At 45.4% G+C, this 27598-nt stretch overlaps 1 protein-coding gene across 10 annotated transcripts in view; it reads left to right on the top strand.

Annotated features, from left to right (window-relative positions):
• KANSL1 (KAT8 regulatory NSL complex subunit 1) overlaps window positions 1–27598 on the top strand; it is a 309838-nt gene that overhangs the window by 32515 nt on the left and 249725 nt on the right. For 3 of the 10 annotated variants that reach the window (XM_033918399.1, XM_033918397.1, XM_033918390.1), the window contains exon 1: window positions 4925–5065. The exons of 2 other annotated variants lie outside the window; for them this stretch is intronic. The gene's annotated coding sequence lies outside the window, so the exon portion shown is untranslated. Of the gene's footprint in view, window positions 1–4647; window positions 4788–4923; window positions 5066–5273; window positions 5544–27598 lie in introns of those variants that run through there. 5 more of the 10 variants (XM_033918398.1, XM_033918396.1, XM_033918393.1 and 2 more) reach the window with 4 other exon arrangements.

Below are 27598 nucleotides of genomic sequence, written 5' to 3'. Positions count from 1 at the left end.
TTGAAAGGAACACAAGGGGGAAGGAAATGCAGGAAAGGAACAGACCGCAAACTCAAGTATATGTACACGAACGCAAGGAGCCTTAGGAATAAGATGGGTGAATTAGAAGCTAGGGCAGAAAAAGATAACGTTGACATCATCGGCATCAAGGAAACATGGTGGACTGAGGAAAACGTCTGGGACACTGTGCTACCGGGATACAAATATACCGCAGAGACAGAGTGGCTCAAAAAGGTGGAGGCATAGCCATATACATCAAAGAGGAAATTGAATCTACTGGAGAGAACACGCCACAACTGACGGATAAGTTAGAGTCTCTATGGGTCAAAATTCCGGGAACAAATGGACTGGAAATGAAGATTGGCATCTACTACTGACCCCCAGGGCAGTCCAAATAAATTGATGGAGAAATGATGGATGAGATTAAACGTAACTGCAAAGGAGGCAATGCAGTTATCATGTGTGACTTCAACTGTCCAGGGATAGACTGGAACCTAGGCACATCTGATTACGCTAGGGAGACCAAGTTCCTGGATGCTGTAGGCGATTGGTTCCTGGAACAACTTGTCAAGGAAAACACGAGAGGAAATGCAATTCTGGACTTAATTCTGAATGGACTGTGAGGACTGGCACAAGATGTAGATGTAGAAGGGATGCTGGGAAATAGTGATCGCAATATGATCCGCTTCGATCTGGATGCAGGGGCAAAACATCGGTCCAGAACAGCAGCCACGGCACTGAACTTACGAAAAGGGAATTACGAAGGGATGAGACTTATGGTGGGGAATAAGATTAAGAAGAGGATAAGCAGTGTAAAAACACTAGAGCAAGCTTGGTCCCTTTTTAAGGACACAGTCACCGAGGCACAAACTCTATAGATACCGTGTATCAACAAGGGATCCAAGAGGAAAAAGAACAAAGAACCGGCGTGGCTCATTGTAATGGTGAAGGAAGCGATCAGAGACAAGAAAACTTTGTCAAAGATGGACGAAAACTGGAATAAACACAAACAACATCAACGCAGGTGCCATAAGGCGGTAAAAGGGGCCAAAAGAGACGAGGAAAAAATAGCCAAGGAGGCGAAAAACTTCAAGCCGTTCTTTCGATATATTAAGGGGAAACGACTCGTGAAGGAAGCGGTGGGACCATTGGATGACCAAGGAATAAAGGGAGTGCTAAAGGAGGACAAAGCAATCGCCAACAAACTGAACATATTTTTTGCATCTGTATTTACCAAAGAGGATATACACAGCATACCAGAGGCTATATGTTGGAAACGAAGACGGGAAACTGGCAGGATTGACGGTCAGTCTAGAGGAGGTATGTAGGTAGATTGATAGGCTTAAGAGCGATAAATCCTTGGGACCGGATGGCATCCATCCGAGGGTCATCAAGGAACTGAAAGGGACTATAGCTGGACTGTTTCAACTAATAGCTAATCTATCGATCAAATGAGGAAAGATTCCGGAAGACTGGAAGGTGGCAAATATTACGCCGATTTTCAAGACAGGTTCGAGTTGAGATCCGGGAAACTAGAGACCGGTGAGTCTGACCTCGGTACCGGGAAAGATGGTAGAGGCTCTGCGAAAGGACCGCATTATTGATCACTTTGACGGATATGGGCTGATGAGGGCCAGTCAGTACGGTTTCAGCAAAGGCAGATCATGTTTGACGAACTTGCTTCACTTCTTTGAGGGAGTAAACAGGTAGATAGATAAGGGTGACCCGGTTGACATTGTATATCTGGATTTTCAGAAGGTGTTTGACAATGTTCCACATGAACGACTACTTTGGAAAATTGCAAGCCTTAGAATCGAGGGTGAAATACTCACATGGATTAAAAACTGGCTGGAGCATAGGAAACAGAGAGTGGGGGTATATGGACAATACTCAGACTGGAAGAGTGTCATCAATAGGGTGCCTGGACTTATGCTCTTCAACATTTTTATAAGCGATCTGGACATTGGTACGATGAGTGAAGTGATTAAATTTGCGAACGATACGAAGTTATTCAGAGTAGTGAAGACACAAGGGGTGGCGAAGATCTTCAACGTGACTTAATCAAGCTCGAGAAATGGGCATCGACATGGCAAATAAGGTTCAACGTGGATAAGTGTAAAGTGATGCAAGTTGGTAACAAAAATCTCATGCACGAATACAGCATGTCCGGGGCGGTGCTTGGAGAGACGTCCCATGAAAGAGACTTGGGAGTTCTGATCGACAAGTTGATGAAGCCGTCTGCGCAATGTGCGGTGGCGGCAAAAAGGGCAAACAAAATGCTAGGAATGATTAAGAGGAGGATCACGATCAGATCGGAGAAGGTTATCATGCCGCTGTATCGGGCCATGGTGCGCCCTCACCTGGAGTACTGCGTCCAGCACTGGTCGCCATACATGAAGAAGGACACGGTAATACTCGAAAGGATCCAGAGAAGAGTGACTAAAATGGTTAAGGGGCTGGAGGAGTTGCCGTACAGTGAGAGATTAGAGAAACTGGGCCTCTTCTCCCTTGAAAAGAGGAGACTGAGAGGGGACATGATCGAAACATTCAAAATACTGAAGGGAATAGAATTTGCAGATAAAGACAGATTGTTCATCTTCTCCAAGGAAGGGAGAACGAGAGGGCACTCTCTCAAGTTGAAAGCGGATAGAAATTTCCGTACAAACGTAAGGAAATTCTTCTTCACCAAGAGAGTGGTAGACAACTGGAACGATCTTACGGAGTCTATTATAGGGGAAAACACCCTCCAGGGATTCAAGACAAAGTTGGACAAGTTCCTGCTAAACTGGAATGTACGCAGGTGAGGCTGGACACATTTAGAGCACTGGTCTTTGACCTAAGGGCTGCTGCGTGAGCATACTGCTGGGCAAGATGGACCACTGGTGTGACCCAGCAGCGGCAATTCCACCTGAACTGGAAATGGTTTTCAAGGGTGATGATGCGGAGGAACTGAATGTAATCTTAGTGAATCTGGAAGATGTACTAAGCCTTAAAGGTGTGAATAAACGTGGATAAAGGTGAGCCAGTTAATGTGTAGCTAAATTTTCAGAAGGCTTTTGATAGTTCCTCATGAGAGGCTCCTGTTAAAGTTAGAGTCATGGGATAGGTGACAAAGTTCAGTTTAGGATTAGGAATTGATTATCAGATAGAAAACAGAGAGTAGGGTTAAATGGTCATTTTTCTCAATGGAAGAGAGTAAACAGTGAAGTGCCGCAGGGGTGTGTGCTGAGACTAGTGCAATTTAACTTATTTATAAATGATCTGGAAATTGGAACGAATAGTGAGGTGATTAAATTTGCAGATGACACTAAACTGTTCAAAGTTGTTAAAACGCATGTGGATTGTGAAAAAATTGCAGGCAGACCTTAGGAAATTGGAAGACCGAGTGTCCAAGTGGCAAATTAAATTTAATGTGGACAAATGCAAAGTGATGCACATTGGGAAGAATAACCCAAATCACACTTACCAGATGCTAGGGTCCACCTTGGGAGTTAGTGCCCAAGAAAAGGATCTGGGTGTCATAGACAATAGGATGAAACCTTCCGCCTAATGTGGTGTTGGCCAAAAAAGCAAATAGAATGCAAGAATTATTTAAAAAGGGATAGTTAACAAGACAGAATATTATAATGCCCCTGTATTGCTCCATGGTGCGACCTCAGCTGGAGTACTGCGTTCAATTCTGGTCTCCTTATCTCAAGAAAGATATAGTGGCGCTAGAAAAAGTTCAAAGAAGAGCAACTAAGATGATAAAAGGGATGAAAGGCCTTTTGTATGAGGAAAGACTAAAAAGTTTAGGGCTCTTCAGATTGGAAAAGAGACGGCTGAGGGGTGATGTGATTGAAGACTACACAATCCTGAATAGAACTGGTTACACGAGGATTGATTTTTCACTCCGTCAATAATTATGACGACTCACTCAATGAGGGAACACTCAATGAAGTTACAAGGAAATACTTTTTAAAGCAATAGGTAGTTGTGGTAAGAGCGGATAGCATAGCTGATTTCAAGAAGGATTTGGAGAATTTCCTGGAGGGAAAGTCCATGGTCTGTTATTGAGAAAGACATGGGATGTTGCTACTCCTTGGATCTTGGCTTGGTACTAGGGACCTGGCTTTGGCCACTGTGAGAATGGGCTACTGGGCTTGATGGACCATTGGTCTGACCCAGTAAGGCTACGGTATTCTTATGCTCACCCTTTGTGTTGTGTCTGTCATAATTAGAGTGAAAGCTCTTTTCGGTAGGAACTTTCTCTTTGGTTTTAAAATACAGCACTGCGTGCATCTGGTGGCGCTATAGAAATAATAAATAGTAGTAGTCGTCCCACTATGTGTGGTTTTTCTCTACCATTGATTCCCTAAACACATCCATGCATGTGATTGGCAAAAAAAAACATTCAGCCTGTTTGATTGAGCTGGGCTGATGTGGCAACTTGACAGACCCAAGCAGTCCTAGTTTTGCCATATTAAAAAACAAAACAAAAAACAAGTCTTGTTATTTAGTGAAGGTGGTATAGAGGCAGTGAATTGGCGTGTGCGCTATATGCCGTGGGTGCTCTGTATATCTGCAGCGGTGTGCGGGTGCTGGAGATCGCGTGCACACTCTGCAGGTACAGTACTAACATGAGGAGGACTTTGCGTTGTCATGTGGCGCGCTTGAGACCGAATTCCGACAGAGCACGTGGCCGCGCTCCCACGTGTGAGGACTTGTGCGGGGCTTTGTGTGTGTGCGCGCATCCGGGATGGAGGGAGCCTGGTCTCCACGTTCTGCAGGGGTTTCAGTTCTGTCAAGTAGGTTCTATTAGGGCTTTTTCAAACATTCTCAATGTAAGGAATTGGAAGCCAGTCGCCACTAAGTAGAACTACATTGCCCAAAAAGCTGTGCAGTGTTTGTCGACGTCATATCCGCCCAGTGCCTGTAGCCCCTTAGTCTTGATATGGCGGCGAATGGCTCGGTGCCTTTCGTTCCGATGAGAAACGTGAAAACTTTAAAAGAGTTACTAATATGGAGTGCAGAAAAGTAGTTTAGAAGGTGTGGCGTGATTAGGAGCTTTAAGTTGTTCTTGCAGGTAACTTAAGCATATTGAACGAAATGAAGTTGAAACTAAGAAAGGTGAACTTGCTCCCTCCTTTATTCGAAGAACTGCTGATGGGCGGGAGATGGCTGAAGCGACGTCCGCGCGCTGCTCGCTCCTGCCAATCGCAGCATGGCCGCCGCCGGCCGAGGCCCCGCGCCCTCAGGCGGCGGCCGCTGGTACTGCAGCGGCGCTCCCTCCTCCTTCCCCTCCCTTCCCTTCCCCCTCCTCCTCGCTGTATTTTGTCAGGTTCACAGTAGCGAGTAGAGGGGGAAGAAAAGACGGAGCTGGAGCCGCCATTTTCCGCGCGGCGCTGGGCTGAGAGCGGCGAGGTGCGGGCGTTCCCCGCTGCCTTTTGTTCGGCTCTTCCCTTCTGCCGCCCTCCCCGCCCCGCTGGATGCGGATTTCTCTCCCCCCCTCCCTGCTTCCTCCCCCCTGGGCGGGTGGCGGCGGCGGCCTCGGCCCGATCTCGGTGAGTGTCTGAGAGGGAAGGAGGGAGGGAGGGGGCGCTGCCTTAATGCCCAGCCGTAGCGCGCTTTCCCCCCAATTAGCTGCGGCTTCCTTCTCTCTCGCTCGCCTTTTGCTCTTCATTTGCGCTGCTCTAAGGAGACGTTTTTCGTAGCCCGCTCGCGTCCGGCTGGGCTGATTTCATACGGGGTGGGGGGAGACGAGTGGGGAAGGGAGGCCCCAGAGTAAAAGGGGGGGGGGCTGGAAGAGACCCTGGCTTAAAAGGGTGGGAGGAGAGGGACCTCAGGCTAAACGGGCTAGACAGCTGGGGGGGAGGGAAGGGAGAAAGGGACCCCAGGGAAAGGGGTCAGAACTGGGGGGTGGGGGGACCCCCCCCCCAAATCTGACCTCTTTACCACTGAGATTTAAGACTCAGAGCTTGGGGGAAAGGGAGAATACAGAGGCCACTGGGTGAAAAATAGGGAAGGAAAGGTAAAAAGGGTCAACTTGGGGGGTGACAAGGTTAAAGGGGAGCAAGTGAGAAGGGTACAGGGTTAAAAAGGTCAGAGCTTAAGTGGATAGAGAAAGAAAGGTAAAGAGTCAGTGCTGCTCTCAATATAACTTGAACTTGCCTTTCTCTGAGGAAAGGGGTTCCATATTTATTTTCACTTGTGCTTATAATGTTTTGCTATAATCCTGTTTGTTTTCAGAAAGGACACGTCTTACATGTGTGTGTGTGAGGCATGTGTGACACTGCACATGCATGGGGTGGACATCTGGGAGGTATAGGTGTCTGTGTTCATGGCTCATGTGTTTTGTATACACACAATTGATGTTCTGCTGTTTGGGATTGATTCTTGCAGAATTTGATGCTATTTAAAAATGAAAAAAATCAGTCTACGTTTTAAAAAAATGTGTATTCCCTTTATTTTGTTGTAACTCGCTTAGAAGTCCAGATAAGCGATTGCATTAAATTTAGTAAAACTTGAAACTTAACTGGAAACTTCCAATTTGGAATATTCAGATCGCCAAACTTCCAAAAGTGTTTTCCTACCCCTCCTTCTGTCCCTGTTCCATCTTGTTTTCCACCTCTCTACACTTCTCTCAAATACCTCCCTTTTAATACAGAGAAATTATCAGCATCTTTGTATGTAGGTAGGTATCTCATATGAGTGTAGTTAACATGTCCTCATATTAAGTATTCTGGTCATTTTCTGAAGAAAAACAAAAATGTGGATTTTAAATGCTGTAAACTGGAAGGGGACTGCAGTAAGTAGCTTTATATGATGAAATGGCAGGTGTTATTTGTATACCTGCTTTTTTGCGGGGGGGGGGGGAGTCTGGGGCCCTGCAGAATGTTACTAGGCTTATTAATGTTTGTTATGTTCACTTCCTGGGTTCCACACTTGTATCCTCTCAAATCTTGTTTTTAACCCACCAGTTAAAAAAATAAGGCATTTTTGTTGTTCTCTCAACCCTCTCCCCCCAACACATTTGTCTGAAATCTGTAAAGGTTTGGCTTAGTAATACTTTTAATCCTGTCTTACAAGTAGGCAGATGGTAGGAGTCTAATTCCTGATTGCAGAGCTAACTCTGGTTGGAGTTGGTCTGTTTCAAAATGCTTTGCCTTTGCTGATTTTATTTATGATCTGTAAGAGAGTACATTACTCCACACTAGTTATCAGGCAGGACCTTATTTTGGGAGCTGTTTCCATTCACTTTCTGTATGTGGGCTCTGCAGGTCTCTCAGCCTGGCTTTTAGGGTTCTCCATCAAGTGGCAGCAGGTGTGTCTGACTTTGATCCCTTTGTCATTGATCTATCAGAAGGTTTGAATTGTATTTTACTCAGTCTGTATCATGTGATGTTACTTGAAGCAATCACTTGGGGTATGTTTATGCTACATTGAAGATCAGGCTAAGCGCTGATCTTGGGAGGAGTGTAAGGCTGTCTAGTCATTGTTTAACATGGGCTGGGGAGGGGTGGGCAAACATGTAAACCACTAGTTAACTTAGTATGGCTATTTTTTTTGTTGTTTTTGCTAATCTTTGTTGTTTTTGCTATAACTAAGAATCTGTGGTGCTGGTAGAGCTGACAGAAAGAAGACTGACTAGCAGCTGCATATGCCTAGAATGGGGACATAAATGTTGCTTTGGTCCAAGGTTGGGGAAGAGGTGGTGGTAGCATCAGGTGCTTAATTGGAGTACTTAGGTGAGAGAGCTCTTGCAGTTTGGGTTAGGAAAGAGTGTGTTGGCTGTAGGGCTTATTCTGTACCTGGGCTGCATCTCTGGCAGCTGAGGTACACACATTGATGGGAAGTAGAGCATTGGAGGGAAACAAACCAAAACATCCATCCACATATTAAAACAAGCCACAAAATGGTGCTAGAAATCATAATTTTGAAAGAGAAAAATTACTTTTTTGCATTAAAAAAATTATTTCCTTTTAAAATTTACTTACACATAATAACAGAGCAACTGTGTTGTCTGCATGCTTGGGAAGAGTGAGGTCCACAAAAAGTGAGTATCTGAGCTGAGATCTAGGTGTCATCGTAGACAATACACTGAAACTTTTCACCCAAAGTGTGGTGGTGACCAATAAAAGCAAATAAAATGCTAAGAATTATTAGAAAAAGAATGTTAAGTAAGACTAAGAATGTTAACGCCTCTATATCACTCCATGGTAACGATCTCACTTTGAGTATTGCATTTAGTTCTGATCATTGTATTTCAAAAATGATACAGCGGAACTGGAAAAGGTTCAAAGAAGAGTAACCAAGATGGTAAAGGGGATGGAACTCCTCTCATATGAGGAAAGACTAAAGAGATTAGGGCTCTTCACTTGGAAAAGAGATGGCTGAGGGGAGATATGATTGAAGTCTACAAAATCCTGAGTGGAGTAGAACGGAGTACAAGTGGATTGATTTTTCACAGTCAAAAATTACAAAGACTAGAGGACACTCTGTGATGTTGCAGGGAGGTATTTTTAAAACCAGTAGGAGGAAATATTTTTTTCACTCGGAGAATAGTTAAGCTCTGGAACGCATTGCCAGAGGATGTGGTAAGAGTGGTTAATGTAGCTGGTTTTAAAAAGGTTTGGACAAGTTTCTGGAGGAAAAGTCTATAGTCTGCTATTGAGACAGACATGGGTGAAGCCACTGTTTGCCCTGGATTGGTAGTATGGAATGTTGCTACTTTTTGGGGTTTTGCCAGGTACTTGTGACCTGGATGGCCACTGTTGAAACAGGATACTACTGGGCCAGATGAACCTATTTATTTTAATAGACCCAAGGAGAGCAAATCAAGTGGGCAAACAGCATCATGTGGTTGAGTTGACATATCTTTAGAGGGGATAGGACAAATAGGTAATGAGACAAAAACAGATAACACAGTCTTAACAAGTCAACATGGAGCCCCAGTCAAGCAGGGGACATCCAAATAAGCAGCTAGACAAGGATGGAGGGATAATTACTTGGAGAAGGCATTATTGGTGTGCTAAAAATTTTGTGTGCCAGAAATCTGATAGGAATGTTGCTAATGTAATGTAATTTATTTCTTATATACCGCTAAACTCCGTTAGGATTCTAAGCGGTTTACAGAAAATAGACAATAGTGTGCATTAAAATTATAAGTAATATAGGTTTACAGAGAAATATACATTAAAGGATACAATAAAAATAAGATAAATAAATAAAGAATAGGTACTTAGAAATTCCCTTACTGTCCCGAAGGCTCACAATCTAACTGAAGTACCTGGAAAAATAACAATTAGTTAAGTAATAAAAGTAAGAAATAGAAATAGAAGAAAAAAATAAGAAAATAAACATTCTAACAAGACTACATTGATCTAAGGATTTTGAAAGGTAGAAAAGAAGAGAAAAAGTGAAAATAAAAATCAGAACAGTCGGATTAAAGTCCAGATTGAGTTGACTTCACTGCTAGGCCGCCAAATTTCACCAGGTATCATCCGATCCTTGCCAACACACCGGAAGCCCCAGATCCAGTGTCTCTGCTTTTCGAACTCGACCGAGATGTTCACATCCTCCTCCTGCATCCCAAACCTGATGAACTTGTCTCTTTTTGGACAGGTATTGTGCCACTTTGATCGTGCGCGGCTCCTTGGCGACCATGCCATCCGGGCTAACCATGGCCTCCTCTTTGCGGTGGCGGCGGTGGCTGTGGGGGACGCTCCTCTCCATGGCCGAAGCCAGCGGTTGCAGTGCCTTCGCCGGGTTAACGCTGCCGCAGATCAGGAGTGTTCCCGGTCGCTACTGGGGGGGCGGAGCTTGCTCACACGCCGAGCCCTGGAGGAAGAGAGGTGGCCTGGGAGCCCTGGAGGTGACAGCTGCGGTGCGAGCAGGCAAAAGGCAGGAGCAGGCGAACGGCTCAACTGCCGCAGTTCAGGAGGGTTCTGTGATATTTATAAATCATAAAACATTTTTTTTCTTTGTTATTTCTGGGTCATATATCTAAGCGCCATATATCTAAGTGGATTGCAGGAAAAACAAACACATAATCATAAGATAAAACACAAAAAAAGTATAAAACAAAACAATATCCAGATAACATGTCCATTAATCATGTCATTCCTTCAGTCTGCTGCTTAATTACTTGAAAAGCTTCTATAAAAAGAGACGTTTTTAATATTTTTTAAACTCTGAAAGTTATTATTCATTCTCAATTTTCCAACCAGATTATTCCAAAGCTTCTAGCTGGAGATCTTGATGTACAAATGAGTAGGTTGGGTCAACATAGAGGCACTTGGACATATAAAGAAAGTACCATAGAAACCTATGATACTTTATCTAAGTGCTTTGAAAATGAGCCCCATAGTGTGTAAAAAAAAAAAAGGCCTAAATGTTAAATAAAGCAGCTCTATATAACCTGTATGGGCAGAAATTCTCTGCATCCTTAAGTAGAGTGTTTGGTATTGGCTCTGTATGAACAAGGTACGAAGGCAATGCATAGAGAGGTAGGTAACATTGCAGTAAAAGTCCTTGTTGCTGCATAAATGCATCCTCTAGGTGTGAACCAAGCATAAAATTCCTGGGATCAATTCATACTCCAATGCAAAAAAATAAAAATTCTGTGCACAAAATTAGCAAATTCTCCAAAATCCTGCAAATTTATTTATCATAATTTAAGCAATATTTTTGCTAATTATTATTCATATTCAATTTAAAATGTTTTTCTTCTATCTGTGTTGTCTGAATGTTTTATTTTTCCATCATGTTGGTTCCAGTTTCTTTTTTCCGCTTTCCTGTCTGCTAATTCTCCTGCAAATTGATCTCTTCTACTGTCTCCTGTCTATTCCCTCACTACACCTGCCTCAGATATATTGATCATTCGTTTTTAGCTCTTTTCTGCCTCTTTCTTACCCTTACCCTTCTCAGCTTCCTGTCAAATTTCCATCTTGTCTTCTATTTCCCATCTCATTCCTTCCTCAGCCCTCCATTCCCTTTCATCTTCAGTATACCTCCATTACCATATTTCTGCCCTCTGTTATATCTATCTTCTTCCCCCTCAGGGTTCTACCATTCTCAGTGTCTTCCTTCCTCTACCCTTATAGCTCAATACAGTATCTGCTTTCTCTTCCCTCCCCACCCTCATAACCTAACATCTCTTCCCTGCTGAACTCTCCCAATGGTCCAGCATTTCTCCCACTTTTTTCCTCACTCTCATTGCCAGGCATCTCTCCATCACTCCATTCTGCTGCTGGATCCAGCATTTCCCCCCTCGACCTCCTGTGTATCTCTCCTTCCCTCTCATTCACCTCCATGTCAAAACACCTCTCTCTCCCCCCTCCCTTATACCCTGTCATATCTTTCTATCCCCCTCCATGTACCATCTTTCCCTTCCTCCCTTCCATTACGTGCAGTCTCCTCTCACCATGCATGTCTCCTCCTCCTCCCCCATGCCAGCATCTTTCCATCCTTTCCCCATCCCCTCCCTCTGTGCCACCAGCTTTTCTTCTTTTCCTTCCCTCCTCTGTGCTCAAAGGCTTGCTTCTTCGGGTTGCGGTATCGGTAGCAACTACCACATGCTGCCTGCTGCTAACCCGGAAGCTTCCCCGCTGCTGTGGAGAGACTTATGGGTTAGTGGCAGGCAGTGTGTGGGAATTGCTGCCAGTAAAGCAACCTGAAAATGCTGACATGGTCTAGATTCTGTGCAGGAAAAGGGAGTTCTGCGTAACTGTGCAATTCTGCGGAAATTCTGTATTGCATAGTCACGCAGAATTTCACTAGGAGTAAATTCACAACTGCCCTTTGAAGTAGAAGAGATGAAAATATTCTTAAGTCTCATGCAGAACACTGAGCTGTGCACATAGAAGATACATTGGAAGTAGGATAGATAAAATTACAATTGGAAAAACAGTCAGATCTGAAAACTGCAGTAATCCAGCACAGCTCAAAAAACATGCATGTGGTGTGCAGAAATCTGACAGAATACTATTTTGAAGAGAGGTATTTGGGCTTCAATTGTGAGAGAGATCTGGAGGTTGTTCTTTGAAGATACTGCAATTGGGAACATTAATAATATTGTTTGGGTGCATGAAGAAAACAGACTTCAGTATGAAAAGTGAAGTATTGTTACCTGTTTGAGACCTCACCTTCAGAATTGTCTTTTGTTCTCGAGGCCACATTTTAAAAAGGATATTGAAAAGTTTGGAGACCCTTCAAAGAAGGGCCAACAAAATGGTACTTAGTCTTAATTTATTGTCAGTTATTCCAATTAGAATAATAGCAGAACTCTTTATATTTCATTACCAGTAAAGAATCAAACAATAAATTAGCATACAATATGACCCTAAGACTATCTAAGCAACAAACACTAAAAAAACCATTTAATAAAATCCTAAGACTTTGTACTAGTTTAATATATTCCTAGTAGCTTAATAAGGTTAATTAATTAATCAGCTCAATAACAAGATGCAGACAGTAGTCCACCAGCAAGAGGGTTGCTATCCAGTGTTTTGCATTGAGTGTCACATGTATGATTTTCTCCTAGTTGGCGAGAAGTTGTATGTGTGTGCTCGCTACAAAGAGCTCTTGAAGAACGATTGTGTTCCCTTGAGGCTAGAGTAGCAGACTGGAGAAGCTGAGAGAGACGGAGAAGTACATAGAGGAGACCTTCAGGGATGTTGTAGAGAAGTCCCATCTTCAGTCTGGTAGCCCCTGTGCTGCCTTGGAGGAGATCGATCTAGAACAGTGGTCTCAAACTCAAACCCTTTGCGGGGCCACATTATGGATTTGTAGGTACTTGGAGGGCCGCAGAAAAAATAGTTAATGTCTTATTAAAGAAATGACAATTTTGCATGAGGTAAAACTCTTTATAGTTTATAAAACTTTCCTTTAACAGTTAAAAGGAAAGATATATAAACTATAAAGAGTTTTACCTCATGCAAAATTGTCATTTCTTTAATAAGACATTAACTATTTTTTCTGCAGCCCTCCAAGTACTCTATTTTTTTCTGCAGCACTCACATTTAAAGTTCAATATCTTTTCTTTCTCAAAACTGGCACATTTCAATCACTAAATTGAAAATAAAATCATTTTCCTACCTTTGTTTGGTAATTTCATCAGTCTCTGGTTGCACTTTATTCTTCTGACTGTGCATCCAATACTTCTTCCCTTCTTTCAGCCTCCTGTATGCTTCCTCTCCTCCAGACCTCATTCCCTCCCCCAACTTTTTCTTTCTTTCTCTGTCTGACTTTCTCTGATTCCGTGCCCCATTTTTTGCTTTATTTCTGGTTTCCCTGTCCCCCCTCCTTCTTTCTTCCTTCCTCCGTGCCCCATTTTTTGCTTTTTTTTCTGGCTCCCTGTCCCCACCCCACCTTCTTTCTTCCTTCCTCCGTGCCCCATTTTTTGCTTTTTTTTCTGGCTCCCTGTCCCCACCCCACCTTCTTTCTTCCTTCCTTCCTGCCCTCCCCCATGCCACCGCCGCCGCAGAATAGGCTGCTGCCGCTGCCGCTATCGGGAACAGGCAGAGAGCTCCCTGCTTCTCTTCTGCACCGGGCCGACCAACTCTCGCCGCCCGACGTCAATTCTAACGTCGGAAAGGACGTTCCGGGCAGCCAGGCAGCGATTAGCTAGCCAGAACGTCCTCTCGACAGCTGCGAGAGTTGGTCGGCCCCTCAGGGAAGAGAAGCAGGGGAGATCAAAGAACACGGTGCCGGCCTGATCCCCGATGGCAGCAGTGAGAAGGGAAGGGAAGCAGGTTCGGCACCACTACTCTAGACGAGCCGCGAGCCGCACTCTAGGGAGAACAGTGGACCGCCCCTCCCTTGGTACGCCACTGGAGCAGCAGCGTGTCTGGACGGCTCGTTCGGCTCCTGGCGAGATCCGTGCCTGCGTCTGAAGCCTCTCTGATGTTGTGACATCAGAGAGGCTTCCGATGCAGGAGTGGATAGCGCAAGGAGCCGCCAACCCTCGGCTTTGAACGAACGAGCCGGCTGCTGCTCCAAAAGGAAGAGAATGATGCCTCCAGACCGCGGCCGGCAAATAAAACCTGGAGAGCCACATGCGTCCCGCGGGCCACGTGTTTGAGACCGCTGGTCCTAGAAGGAGAGCATCACCTGTTGAAGTAGGAAATAATCCTGTAGCTAGGACCTGCCCATCAGGGGATGTGTCTCCAGGGGCTTCTGCCCAGGAGGAAAAAGTTAGGACAGCGGTTGTAGTTGGTGATTCAATCATTAGACATATAGATAGCTGGGTGGCTGGTGGGTGTGAGGATCTCCTGGTCACTTGCCTGTTGGTGACAGATCTCACACGTCACATAGATGCAATATCCTCTCGCTCCAAGGATGTGTCTCCAGGGGCTTCTGCCCAGGAGGGAAAAGTTAGGACAGCGGTTGTAGTTGGTGATTTGATAATTAGGCATGTAGGAGGCTGGTGGGCGTGGATTGCCTGGTAACTTGCCTGCCTGGTGTGAAGGTGGCGGACCTCATGCCTTCTTAAGGTACGGCGACCAATATTGGACGCAGTACTCCAAATGCGGGTTCACCATTGCCCGATACAACGGCAGGATAATCTCTTTCGTTCTGGCTGCAATACCCTTTTTGATTATACCAAGCATTCTATTCGCTCTCTTAGCGGCCGCTGTACACTGTGCCATCGGCTTCATTGTCATGTCCACCAATACCCCCAAGTCCCTTTCCTGGGTACTCTTATTCAATAATATCCCTCCCATTGTATAGTTGTACCTCAAGTTTCTGCTCCCCACATGTAATACCTTACATTTTTCAACGTTGAACTTCATCTGCCATCTCGTCGCCCATTCTTCTAGTTTGTTCAAGTCCCTTTGTAATTCTTCGCAGAGGAATGCATGACATAGATAGCAGTGTGGAATCCTTATGGATAGGAATTCCATTTGTGAAGGGAAAGAATCTAAAGGTAGGGTTATACTATCATCCCCAGGACAAAATGAACAGACAGATGAAGAAAGGATTAGACAAATTCCTCCTGGAAAAGGGGATAGAGGGGTATAGATAGAAGATTATTGCACAGGTCCTGGACCTGTTGGGCCACCGCGTGAGCGGACTGCTGGGAACGATGGATCTCGGGTCTGACCCAGCAGAGGCATTTCTTATGTTCTTATATTACATAGATAGGATTTTAGATAGTGCTGGGGAGGAGACAGCTGTCCTGGTACATGTACGTACCAATGACACAGGAAAATGTGGGAGGGAGATTCTGGAAGCCAAATTTAGGCTCTTAGGTACAAAGCTGAAATCCAGATCCTCTAAGGTTAAATGCTCCCAGTTCCATGCGCAGGACCCAAGAGGCAGTTAGAGCTCCGAAGTCTCAATGCGTGATTGAGATGATGGTGCACAGGGATGAGGGATTTAGATTTGATAGGAACTGGGCAACCTTCTGGGAATGGTGGAGTTTGTTCTGAAAGGTTGGACTCAACCTTAACTGGGATGGAACTAGGCTACTGGCGCTAACGTTTAAAAAGGAGATAGAGCAGCTTTTAGACTGAGATGTGGGGGAAAGCTGACAGTCGCCCGTGAGCGGATGGTTCGGTGTGAGGTATGCTTGGAGGATACTATTGAAACAGGATAGTTAGGTGGTCCCGGTAGAGAGGTTCCAATAATGGTGAAAGAAAGCCAGGAGGGTTTAAGAGGAAGGCAGAGTAAAAGACTCAGATTTTACCTGTCTTCTCAGCAGCCTGTAGTTGCAAGGTAAAAACTACAATTTGAAGTGTCTGTATACAAATGCTAGAAGCCTAAAAAATAAAATAGGAGAGTTACAGTATATAGCACTGAATGATTAGATAGATATAATAGGCATCTCAGAGACCTGGTGGAGGGAGGACAATCAATGGGACACTGTGTTACCTGGTACAAATTATATCGCAAGGCTAGAGTAGATCAAATTGGAGGGGGGGGGGGTTGCGCTATATGTTAAAGAAGGAATTCAATCAAATAAAATAAACATTCTGCATGACATAGATAGCAGTGTGGAATCCTTATGGATAGGAATTCCATTTGTGAAGGGAAGGAATATAAAGGTAGGGTTATACTATCATCCCCAGGACAAAATGAGCAGACAGATGATGAAATGTTTTCAGTGGTTAGGAAAGCTGGAGAAATGGACAACAGTATAATAATGGGTGAATTCAATTACCACTTTAATATCTTGGAGGAGCACAGAAATCACACATATATAGAAAAAGCCTGCTCCAAAAAGCAAGCTGGGTTCCTTGCGAGAGCTGTGTACACTTAGGGATAAGAAACAACACCAATCAATATAGCCCAACAACTGATGGCATAAACCAGGGAGGGAGAAAAAACCTCAGTTGGGCGTCATGGGTTTTCAGGCAAAAAACTCCATTCCCTGTAACGAGTGCCAGCCCAAAAATAAGGGCTAAAAAACAGGCAACTCCCAACTGGTTTGCCCCGAGGGTTACACAGCCACAACGCAAGGAAAACCGTAAAGTTAAGGCACAGCTAGACCCTACTGTAGAGAGAGAAACAGTTGAAAATATAAGGACTTACCCGTTTTCCGGCATGACTTCAGCTTTGTACAGAAACTCGGTCCAATTGCTTGCACGGGAACCTGTCGTCCTTAAACCCGACTGGGAAAATTTCCAAGTTTCGCTGGATCGTTACTTCAGGAGTGTAGTAAAATCTAGCAAAGTACTTTCAACTGTTATCCACAGGGACGTAATCCAACAGGGCTTTCCAAAAAATGGCGCTGGCAAACACCGACATCCGGAAGGAAGAGAAAAACACTAAGCTCCTTCCACTCACCCAAAAAAAGCCAATCGTAGACCGAGTCTAGAAAAAAGCTGACCACTCAACACGGGAATTTAACCTGCTGGGAGAATTTAACTTCCGGTCATAAATCCACCGCTGCTTTTGCTGCCGCAGGTAACGTGACAAATCACCCTTATATATGGAGCACTGACACACCTCCAAAACCCAACATCGCAAATCAAAATAGCTGTGGCCCATTGACACAGTAAGATACCAATGATTCTTCAGTTCTCTTAGTGTTTAGACAAGATTTATGTTAAAAAAAAAGTCATTTCTTTAGTGCTTGGGACATCTGCCCCACATAAAATAGCAAACAAGGGCACTGGATGACATTGACCACCCCCTCTGTTTGGTATGTAGACTGATGTTTCAACTTATAATTATGACCAGAGACAGGATGACTAAACAGCTGGGTTTCTCACATGATCTGACACATCCATGCAATGGCCACACTTAATATGTCCACTAGACAATGTGGGTCTTCCACTTTCAGCTTGCAAAATATTTGGGCGCAGCAGGTCTGACAAGTTCCTATGTCTTTCTAAGCAATCATCTCTCTACTCTCAGCGATGCATGGATGAAGTAACAGTAGAGGGGGCATGATGCTGCACTATCGGCTGAATCTTCCTTGACTGGGGGGAGTACCGGGTAACAAAGGGGAGAACATTCTCAGTGTGATCCCAGGTCTAATATGATAGGAGACTGTTGCGAGGGTTGAAAAAGGCCCGTTTACATGCTCTACCCACAATCTCCTTAGGGTACCCTCCATTGATAAACTTATCCCTAAATTCTTCTGCCCGTAATCCATATTCCTGGTTAGAACTGCATATCCGTCGGTAATGTAGGAATTTGGCAAAGGGAATACTCATCTTCATGGGATAGGGGTGCATGCTTCTAAATTGCAACAGAATTCCTGTCCAGCCTTTTGCACCTGAACATCTAAGAATGGCACTGATGATTGCTCAAAATGTATCTCAAACTTAATGGTGGGATGACATGAGTTCAAAAACTGGTGAAAGTTGGTCAGTTCATCTAATGTCTCAGCCCAAAGACAAAAAATTTCATCTATATATCGCTTCCAACAGAGCAGGGAGCCATAAAACGGCGACCCATAAACATTTCTCCTCAAAGTGAGCCATGAAGAGATTGGCTACCGTGGGGCAAAAGATGCCCCCATGGCCACCCCAGAAACTTGCTGGAAAAATTAGCCTTCAAAAATAAAATAGTTGCTTTCCATAACTAATGACTTGGTCATCAAAAATTCGGAAGGGATCAGATGAGGGCGAGGACGCCGCTCCAGGAATGCTCTGATAATTTGCATTGCTTCCAGTTGAGGAATTGAAGTACAAAGGGCACAAACATCAAATGGAACTAGCCAGATGGTAGGGTCTACAGTGTCGGCATATTGATCTAAAACTGAAAAAATGGGTGGTGTCTTTAAGGTAAGATGTTACTTCTTTCAGGCAAGGCTGTAAATGCTGATTGATGAACTTGCAGATTCTTTCCAACAATAATCTCTTGCTGATACAATTGGCCTGGGGTGGGGGATGTGTTGTATAAGTTCTTATGAATCTTTGGTAGAAGATAGAAGACAGGGATCTTGTAAATCAGCCCGGTCAGATACTTGTAATATTTCTAGACTTCTTTCCTCCCATAGCTACCTGGCCAGTCATACCCAAGATGGTGTCAGAAGGGTCTTTAATAATGGAATATAGTTGTTACTCTTCAAGAGCTGATTCCGGGCTTCAGTGAGATACTGCAGTCTATCCCACAGCACGATTGCCCCTCCCTTATCTGATCTACTAATAACAATCAAGCAAGTGAGATCCTGCTTCTGCCAACAACATTTTGCTGTCCTTGTACAATCGATCATTCTTTCCAGACTGGACTATTGTAATTACTTCTATCTAAGTCTAACCAATAAAAAATCTTCAAAGACTTCAGTGGATCCAGAACACTGCGGCTAGGTTGATCTTCGCAAAAAGCAAATTTGACCGTGTTTCCCTGCTTCTGTCAAAACATCACTGGCTTCCGGTGATTTCTAGGATTCACTTTAAATGTACCTGCCTAATATTCAAGATCCTACATGGCATTCTTCCTCCTCTAATTCCACTCTCCTGGAATTCTTCGAGACCCGACACTACCAGATCTGCCCACAAACTCAAACTATCTTTCCCCTTGTTAAAAGGTGTCATGTATGCAGGTAAATTAGGGTAATCCCTTTTCTTCAAATTCACTGAGATTTGGAATAACCTCCCTGCCCCGCTGCAGAACCTAGGCACATTCCAATTATTCCGAAAGCATCTGAAAACCTGGCTTTTCTCCAAAACGTAAAGCTATCTATTTAAAATGTAAAGCTAGCTATCCTCTTCATAACCTCTAATTTCTTATGTCCTTCCCTTATTTATTGAATTTATCTGTAAACCGTGCCGAGCTCTATCTTTATGGAGATGATGCGGTATACAAACTTAAGGTTTAGTTTAGGTTAGTCAGATTCCAAATTTTTCAAGCCTGCCACTCTTCTTTCTCAAGATTATTTTTAAACCTGCCCGGAGAAAATTCTATCTTCTCCACATCATTGAGAATAGCTTTTTAAAAAGCAACCAACACTGGATCCTAAGGACCCAGGGGCACCCAGGCAGATTTATTTATCACCACCGACCTGTCTACCCCGATCTATGGGCTGTTCATAATTTGAGTTGTAGTTTGCGCATAAATTTTTCAAGCTCAATCCTGAACTGGAAAGGTTGATGGTTAGAAGTGGGCACAAACGAAAGTCCTTTGTTCAGCACAGCTTCCTCAGTCACTGTCAGTTGATGCTGGGAGATGTTCGCCACAATTGAGTGTCTGGTCTGGGACCATGTTTGAGGCACCTTGCCCCCTCCCCCTGTTCCTACCTTTAGTGTTCGCTGACAGTAGAGTGATGATTGCTTATGAAAGACATAGGAACCTGTTGGACCTGCTGTGCCCAAATATGTTGCAGGCTGAAGGTGGAGAACCTGCACTTTCTAGTGACCATTACATGATGTGTCAGATCATATGGGAAACCCAGGTGTTCATTCATCCTATCTCTGGTCATACTCTTCCCCCTCCCGATTTGCAGTTTTAGGACTTGTGATTTCGATTATTCATGATTTCCTAAAACCGGAATCGCCTCCTTCCCACTTCCCGGACCTCCTTGGACCTTACCTGGTGGTCTAGTAGTCTTTCGGGGCAGGAGCGATCTTCCTACACTCCTGCCCTGTGCAGATCACTCATCCAAAATGGCTACTGTGAGTTCCCATCATATGAACCCATCCCGTGTGGGTTCCATTACCAACTCCTTGTAGAGAATCCAGAATTTCCCTACTTATAGAAGACCCTTGAAGTCAGTTTCTCCCAACAGGTTAAATTCCCGTGTTGAGTGGTCAGCTTTTTTTCTAGACTCGGTCTGCGATTGGCTTTTTTTGAGTGAATGGGAGGAGCTTAGTGTTTTTCTCTTCCTTCTGGATGTCGGTGTTTGCCAGCGCCATTTTTTGGAAAGCCCTGTTGGATTACGTCCCTGTGGATTACAGTTGAAAGTACTTTGCTAGATTTTACTACACTCCTGAAGCAACGATCCAGCGAAACTTGGAAATTTTCCCAGTCGGGTTTAAGATCGACAGGATCCTGTGCAAGCAATTGGACCGAGTTTCTGTACGAAGTTGAAGTCATGCTTGGAAACAGGTAAGTCCTTATATTTTCAACTGTTTCTCTATCTACAGTAGGGTCTAGCTGTGCCTTAACTTTAGGGTTTTCCTTGCGTTGTGGCTGTGTAACCCTCAGGGCAAACCAATTGGAAGTTGCCTGTTTTTTAGCCCTTATTTTTGGGCTGGCACTCGTTACAGGGAATGGAGTTTTTTGCCTGAAAACCCATGAAGTCCAACAGAGGTTTTTTTTCTCTGTACTTGGTTCATGCCATCAGTTGTTGGACTATATTGACTGGTGTTGTTTCTTATCCCTGAATGTACACAGCTCTCGCATGGAACCCAGCTTGCTTTTTGAGGCAGGCTGTTTCTATATATTTATGATTTGTGTGCTCTCCAAGTTATTAAAGTGGTATCAATACATCTTTTGGATCTACTGCAATGGCACAGTTTTGGAAGAGTGGCGTGGGATTCACTGACACCCAGCAGGAGGAAGTACTGCAGGCTCCATCCCTGGGTATGGAAGACACGCCAAACACTGGGTCTGATAAGTGACTACAACTCTTTTCTAAATACAAAGAACTGACCAAATTAGAACTCCACTGTGCTGTTTTAGTGGATTACAGAGGGGCCCTTTCCCTGTTCTGTAAGGGTTGTGTGTGCCTCCTCTTACCTAGTTGGGGTAATTCTATTTCAGGGTTCTTCCTGAGGAGTCCACAAGGTGAGCCTCCTACCCTTCAACTCTGCTTCTTTGGTAGCTCTACGTACGCCCTTCTGGGTGTAAGACAGGGTTCCTTCCTTCAGTTCATCTCTCTTGGGCCTCCTCTGTCCCCGTGGCACCATTTCTGGCTGCATCTTCCTGCTTTGGTTACATTGCGGCTATGGTTCTCCTGTTGGAATGCGATGTGCAGCTTCATCTGCATAGGTACTGGGGCTCCGTCTCTGGATCCAAAATTCAGTTTCTTCAGCCTGGTTGCCTTTAGCTCTGTCTGGCCGCTGCTTTATTTCTGGAAGTGCAGCGTAGCTTCGGATGCCTGTTTGGCTCTGACCTGTCTCTGGTTGTTGAACTCTGCTCCTCTTTTCTCCTAGAACAGCTCCATCTTTGTCTGTAGGGTTCGACTCTGCTGGCCTGTTTACCCGGATCCAGCTTTGGATATAAAGTGCTGCTCTCTTTGACTCTTTGGCACAGGTCCATCTTTGGTTGGCCAGTGTGCCTTCATTTGGCTGTCTGGCATGGCTCCTTCATGAGTTGTGGAGCACGGGTCCACTTGCCTGTTTGACGTGGTTCCATTTTCAGCTTTAGAGTGCAGCTTTACAGCCCTTTTTGGCACAGTTCCATCCTTACAGGTAGTGCATGGCTACGTTGGCCTGTTTGACAGGGCTCTATCTTCGAATGAGCACGGCTACATTCAACTGCTTGGGGCAGTGCCATCTTTGGGATCCAAGGTGGCTCCACTTCCTTGTTTGGCACGGCTCCATCTCTGGATGGGTAGGGCAATTCCACTTGCCTATTTGGCACACCTCCCAATTGGTACAAGGCTACCCTTCAATGTACTATGCACCTCCTCTTGCACAGGTCCATCTTTGAATGTAGTCTACCACTTTGGATGCCTGCCTAGCATGTCTCCATTTTTGGATGAAGACTAAGAACATAAGAATAGCCTTACAGGATTAGACCAATGGTCCATCAAGCCCAGTAGCCCGTTCTCACGGTGGCCAATCCAGGCCACTAGTACCTGGCCAAAAACCCAAGGTTTAGCAATATTCCATGTTACCAATACAGGGCAAGTAGTGGCTTCCCCCATGTCTTTCTCAATAACAGACTATGGATTTTTCCTCCAGGAACTTGTCCAAATCTTTCTTAAAACCAACTACGCTATCCAGAGCTTAACCATTCTCTGAGTGAAAAAAAATTTCCTCTTACCGCTTTGGATGCTTGTCTAACAGGTCTGTTTTCAGATGTGGACCTCTGCTTTAGCTGCCTATGTAGTGCAGTTCCATCTTCAGATGTAGACCACCGATTTGGATGCCTACTTAGGGGTGTCTCCATGTTCAGGTGTATACCAACACACTGCATGCCTTCTTAGCGGGTCTCCATCTTTAGATGTGAACTGTAGTACTGGTTGTTCACTTCTAGCCTCTCCGGATGTGTCTCCTCCTTTCTAGGCAGGCAACGGTTTTGGATTCTTACTGGTCACGTATCTATATCTGGAGGTAGAGCTCCTTTATCTCACCCTCATCACTACATAAGGGGGGGAGGAGCTTCTCTACTTTGGGACACAGCTCCGTTTGAGGATTACTGGACTGTGCACAGCTCCTGTGCAGTCTACTTATGGAGGGCATCTCATGAAGCCCCTCCTTCTTTAGGGGGGGGGGGCAAGTGCGCGTTGCTTCATCAGCATGGCTTCTCCAGCATGGCCGTATTGGTTGGCGGTCTATGGCATTCTTCGCCTTATTGCCCTTGGCCTAATGGCCTGGAGTTGGCATACTCCTTTGCTGCTGGGTCTGGTCAACAGCAAATGTCTGTTGGCCCATCCTTTGACTCTGGATTACAGGTTTTGGTCTATATTCGTTCTCTGCGCTGATGTCTATGTATGTACTATGGATTGTTTGGTTTCATCCCAGTCGTCTGGGTTTATCTGCTGCTGATGACAAGGAAATAAACATTATTTCCTTAGCAACAGCAGCAGATGAATTCAGAGGCCAATGGGATAGCACACATCTACCAGCAGGCGGAGATAGAGAAACTGATTAACAGATGGTCCTATTAGCTGGCACTCCTCCTGTATCTCCAGTATGCTCTATCTCCCAGCAGGTGATGGTCGCTATTCGAATAGCTCCTGGATTGTGGCTGTGACTGGAACTTTATTTTCTCCTGTTGAGGTTTCTCTTCAGTTAGACTACCATTCTGTTTCTCCTGTTGAGATTTTCTCTTCAGTGAGACAGGAGTGTCCGACTGAACGGTGCCAGCTTTAGAGGTTACACCTGGGCCCCCACAGGTCCCTGCCTCACCCTCCCTCCATTGCTAGAGGGTCTGACTGGGTCTCCATTTTTTCTTCTTTCCCTTCTCTTTTTTTTTTTTTTTAAAGGGAGATCACAGTTGCTACATTTTGCTCTGTTAGTGCTGCACAACCAGCTCTAACTGGCTTCAACCGGCCCTAACAACAAGCATGTGAGTATGTATGTGTTTTTTACTGTTGTTTGAACTTCAGGTTCTGTTTGGGAGTCTTAGTACTGTGGGTCCGGTCAACGTATGTTTAAGGCATGGATATTTTATTGAGGCTAAGTTTTACGACTAGAAATCCATTGAGGGAGACGGGACTTTCCCGCCCTTTGCATGCATGCGCTTGGTTTCCTTGTTGGTTACAGCGCGGCAGTACCGGTGCGATTTCATGCTTGCACTTGTACTCCTCGTTGAGTTTCAGTGCAGCAGTAGTAGTCCTGTTTATTCCGAGGCTCTCTTTCGTCGTTGTTTGTCGTGGCCATGTGCAGCTGATTGTGCAGGTGCCGGTTTATAGCAGCGCACATGAGATGGGACATGTTTTTTCAGGCGCTGTGGGAAGTACCACACCGTTCTTCTGGATATTCCCCGAGTCTGATTTTCTTTCTATGCAGGCCGCGGCAGGATAAATTTTGCGGGGCTTGAATCCGACTATGTTTCTAGGAGCGTTGATGCAGCAACCACGTTTCAGTGAGAAGCAGGCATGTGCTTGGGTCTCCGGCGATGGCGGAAGAGCTGCAGCGTTCCAGTAGTTTATTTACAGCTGACTTTGGTCAGGGTATGCCACGGCTTCTCTCCTTTCCGGTTCAGACAAGTTGTACGTGTTTCACCAGCTTTGGGACAAGCTTGGGCAGATTTATATGTCTATGTCTGTGTTCCTGCTGTATTCCCTTGAAGAAAGCTGCTAGTTTAATCGGACTCTGGGGGTTAGCCCTCAAGGGGATTACCAGAGAGACTCTGACCTGTGCTAGGTCACCCAGTCTCGGTTTGTATCCGGACTGGGTCGACACGGCAACTCACGGCACGGTGAGATCAGCAGTATGTTAGTGCCCTGTATTTCACACAGGTATCTCGTTGTCTCTCTTGGGGTCCCTGCAAATTGAGCCTTTGGCTGTTGGTAACTGTCCTTATTTGGGCCTCTGTGCTGTGCTACATATGTCTAGTAGTGGCGTAGGATATATATGCCTAAAGTAGTACTAATAGTTTCCAAGTTCGGGCTGTCTCTGTGGGCATAATGACACTTCATACCTTCCTGCGGCCAGGACTCTCTTTCTCTATTTCTGAGGGGGCCTGGACTTCAGATTTCCATGCTTATCACGCTGGTTTCTCCTGTCGCCATCTTCTCATGGCACATGCTAGACGGACCCGATGACCAGACAGGAAGGGCTGTGCAGCTCCTTCTAACCAGGAGCCAGTTACCTATTCTATCAAACCCATGGAGGAGCATGCGCTATATGGCGGTTAGCCTCATCCCTGAAGCTCTCATTAGCGATGTGAGCTTTGTCTGATACCTGTTAGGATGCTGTTGTTTTCCACGGGGCGGTAGATGCAGCATCTTGATTGCATCTAGTACGTATTCACTTTAGCCCGCAGGGACAGATAGGGAAAAATGCTCGAGTACCTGAATAAATTCATGTAAACCGTTCTGAACTCCCCTGGGAGAACGGTATAGAAAAATTGAATAAATTTAAAAAAAAAATATTTTGCTCACGTTGCATGGAGTTAGTACTGTTTTCATTGTTCCAGTATACTCCTCTTTACATTGCGAAACTTGATTTTTCCTAGGAGAATTTCTTTCTTCTTACAGATCCTGCCGTTCCCTGACCTTCTGCACTTCATTCTGAGGGGATCTTGATTTCTTCCAATGACTCTTCAGGCTTTCTCATGAGGGAGAAGACGCTATAATGTCAGGTCAGGGGGCTGTGAACATTTTTCAGGATGCTTGCAACTTTGCATCCTACTCAGGTTTCCGGTTCATTCTTGGAGTCTCTATTAGAGAATGACACGAGGAAAAAATCTGTCCCCGTCACTGCCCCGTCCCCGTCCCACCGTCCCCTTCACCGCCCCCGTCACCGGCCCACCGGCCCCTTCACCGCCCCGTCACCGGCCCACCGTCCCCTTCACCGCCCCGTCACCGCCATTCCCTTCACCGCACCGTCACCGTCACTGCCATCCCATTCACCGCCCCGTCATCATAGCATCCATATAAGCCTTAGTACTGCAATATTTAGCTTATTCCTTCCTTATAAATCAAAGTTCTGGCTGCTGAACTAGAGAAAGAGATGTTCAGCTGGCAGGGCTTTGTTTATAAATTTTTATCAACACAACTAATATACTACTTTATCCTAAAGCAAAAAAAAAAAAATAATTTTTTTTTTCTACCTTTGTTGTCTGATTTCTGCTTTCCACATCTTCTCATTCAATTCCTTCCATCCATTGTGTGTCTTCTCTCTGCATCTTCCATTTGCTGTTACTGTGCCTCTCCCTTCACCCCCCCTCAATTGGTCTAGCACCCATTTTCTTCCCTCCGCTCCCCCATAGTCTGGCAACTGTCTTCTTCCCTTCCAGCATCTTCTCCCCACTCTGTCTTCCATATTTCCCTTCAGACTCTGTTCCTCTCTACCCTCTTTCAATGTCTGTTCTATTCCTTTCCACCACTACCCTTCCCTCCCTCCTTTACCATCTGTTCCTTTCTACCACCCTTCAGCTCCTCTCACGTGACCTATCTATCTACCTCCCTCCCTCTTATTTTCATGGCACGTTACAATGTAATTTGTGCAAGCCACTGGAGCCTTCGAGCTCGGTCCCTGTCCCATCCCCACAAACCATCTCGCTTCTGTGTTCCTATTTTCCCCATTTCTAATATCTCCCCTATGTATCTGGCACTGCCCCCCCCCCGTGTCCATATACCATCCCCATGGCATGTCCCCTTTATGTCTCTGTCCCTATGCCCCCATGCACATAATTTCCCCTCTTTCTGTTACCTTCCTGTGTCCAGATTTCCCCTATCTTCCTCTTCCATACCAGTGTGTCTCTTCTTTTCAACCCCATCTAGCTTCTTTCCCCGCCCCCCTGCTTCCAGCATCTGGCTCACCTGCCTGTCCTCCCCTTTCTTTCCTGCTGTGGGTTTCTTTCTTTCCCTCTTCATCCACTTGGCCCAGAATCTTTTCCCCTTTCACTCCCTCCTTCCTAGTGTGAGCTGGGAACAGGCGCGGTCCAGCAGCCTCCACCCGCCCGTTCGCAGCATTCAGCCAGCTCCCTCCCTCTACCTCACCTTAAATTCCGAGTTCGCCGGCTTTCTTTTTCGCCGAGCCGCACGCTTTCAAAAAGCCGCCCACGCGCGGCTGCTCAGTTGTTCAATCTTCTGCTCTGATGCAACCGGAAACAGGAAGTTGCAGCAGAGAAGATTGAAGAACTCCAGCAGCTGCGTGTGTGCGGCTTGGCGAAAAAGAAAGCTGGCAAACTCGGAATATAAGGTGAGGTGGAGGGAGGGAGCTGGCTAAACGATGCGATCGGGCGAGTGGGGGCTGCTGGACCGCGCGATCCTTGATTGCCTCACTGCAGAGACAAGACCATTCACTGCTCCACGGTGTATGAATGGCCACAACCACTGACCCACAAGCTTTGCTTTGAAGAATGCTGGTGTAGGTTCTAGGATCCATGTTGCTGACTCCACTGGGAACTTTGGCTTGCTTTCCCATTATAATGCTACAGCAGTTGCTTTTGTTCCGGTGGTTCCTGGTATCTCAGGGCTCCAATTATTTGGTAGGCTCCTCAAGCATCACTCTGTATGATTTGGTGGCTCAGCGGGATTTCTCTTTTCAAAGGCATGCCTCGGTCTTTGCTGGACTAGCTCATGGCCACCAATAATCCCGGGCTGTTGGGTTGGGGGGCTCGGTGCCTCCCATCCTCAGCTCCAGGAGTCTGGTCTTAAGAGGCGATTCAGTACTTGTTCATTCTTCTACTCTGGAGCATGGTCAGGCTACTGTTTCTGGAGCTTCAGACCATTCTTCTGGAATGACGCTGATGGTCTTTTCAATCAGTATTATGATGGGGGTATTTCTCTACAGCCTGGGCAGTAGGTGATGTACTCAGTTGGCAGGTAAAGTTGTGGTTCTACTTCAGTGAGTGGACCCTCGTCGTCTTCTTCTGTTGG

This window comes from Geotrypetes seraphini, chromosome 13 (genome assembly GCF_902459505.1).
Source record: "Geotrypetes seraphini chromosome 13, aGeoSer1.1, whole genome shotgun sequence".
In the NCBI taxonomy this organism is placed as follows: domain Eukaryota; kingdom Metazoa; phylum Chordata; class Amphibia; order Gymnophiona; family Dermophiidae; genus Geotrypetes; species Geotrypetes seraphini.
The sequence above is the reverse complement of the archived record's forward strand: the minus strand, read 5'-3'. Positions and strand labels throughout refer to the sequence as shown.